General features: G+C 51.6%; 1 pseudogene; it reads left to right on the top strand.

Annotated features, from left to right (window-relative positions):
- The first annotated feature begins 928 nt into the window (after positions 1 to 928).
- LOC119869213 lies at positions 929 to 1,241 on the top strand (annotated as a pseudogene).
- Positions 1,242 to 1,654: the final 413 nt, after the last annotated feature.

Genomic DNA, 1,654 nt, shown 5'->3' with positions numbered 1-1,654 from the left:
TCAATAATTTTTTTTTCCTGTCTGTCTAGCTGGTCTTCTGGGGTAGGGGCTTGCTGTTCTGATTTTCAGGTGTTAGCACTTTGGGGAGCTGCTCAGCCCCCTGCCTGGTTCAGGGCTCAGTGAAAGATGTTTAACCTGTTTATACAGTGAGGGCACTATGAGGCTTATTGGGGTGTTTTTATCCTGTGAGGCCCCAGTAGGAACAACAACAGTGGCGGCGGCCAGCTCTAGAGCCCTGGAATCAGCTCCTGCAGTAACTACGGAGCTCTCAGTCTGCAGGGGCCTGGATGCTCTGGGGGAGGGGCCGCTGATCTGCTCAACTTGGGGCAGGAGTGTCCTTGCTGTCCTGTCCCTCCTGGCCTCTGCCTGTCCCCGGGGGAGCGCCGGATCCTGGACTGTGTCCGCAGGCACCCTGTGCTCCCGGCCTGCGCTGTTGGATTCGCGCTCCCAGCTGCGCAGCCCCTTCTGCGTGGAGCCTCTGCTGTAGCCGCATCTGAGCTGCTCCTGGGGGCTGTGGAGACCCCCCGCTGCTCAAGCTGCCTCCGAGCTGCTCCCTTGGACGAGCAGCCCCCTGCCCCAGGTGCCTCCACCTGAGCTGCCTCTGAGTTGTTCACGGGTCCAGCCAGGCACGCTGCAGCCCTTTAGGGAGCTCAGCCGTGGGGTGTGGTGTGCTCTCCCTGGGGCGCAGGTGGTCTGTTAGTGTCCCTGGGAGTCTGAGGTCATCCCTGCCCTCCTGGGATCCTGCTCTAACTCCCTGAGAGCGCCTTCCTGTCCGGGAAGAATGGTGAAACTCCTGCTTCTCCAGGCTGGGCTCTCCTGTCCTGGGGACACTTTTCCAGAGTGGCTGCACCAGTTTGCACTCTCACCAACAATGCAAGAGGGTTCCCCTTTCTCCACATCCTCGCCAACATTTCTTGTTGGTGGCAGACTATGTCCGGAGCAAGGACTTTTGGGACTGCCTCATGAGTACGCATTTCTGGGGCCCTGTAGCCAACTGGGGTCTTCCCATTGCTGCCATCAATGACATGAAAAAGTCTCCAGAGATTATCAGTGGGCGGATGACATTTGCCCTCTGTTGTTACTCCTTGACATTCATGAGATTTGCCTACAAGGTCCAGCCTTGAACCTGGCTTCTGTTTGCATGCCATGCCACAAATGAAGTAGCCCAGCTCATTCAGGGAGGACGCCTAATCAAACATGAGATGAGTAAAAAGGCATCAGCATAACAGTGGAAAATGGGCAACCAGGTGTTTGAAGGGACAGCGTCTGCGCTGCTGCTGAGTCACAGATTCCATCCTCAGAATAGTCTTGCTAAGGAAAATAAGCTGAATGCTATTTTTACTAACCAATTTTTCTAGAAATAGCTGAGAGTCCCTAAGCCAACTCTCTGCTGCCTTACACATACCAAGTATTTTACTTCTCTTCATAAAGAGTAGCTCAAAATATGCAATCAATTTAATAATTCCCAATGATGGTTTTATCTGCAGTAATATGTATATTACTTGCTAGAATTTACTTAATAAAAAATTGGATAAAAATTGTAATTATTAGCACTTAAATACTCAGAATCTTTAACTCTTTAATGACCATGAGACCACCGACAGCTGGCCATACTTACACTGTCATCGCCAGTTTTTTTTATCCATTTAACTTT

This window comes from Canis lupus, unplaced genomic scaffold (genome assembly GCF_011100685.1).
Source record: "Canis lupus familiaris isolate Mischka breed German Shepherd unplaced genomic scaffold, alternate assembly UU_Cfam_GSD_1.0 chrUn_S1631H1822, whole genome shotgun sequence".
In the NCBI taxonomy this organism is placed as follows: Eukaryota; Metazoa; Chordata; class Mammalia; order Carnivora; family Canidae; genus Canis; species Canis lupus.
This window is presented reverse-complemented; position numbering and strand designations above follow the sequence as displayed.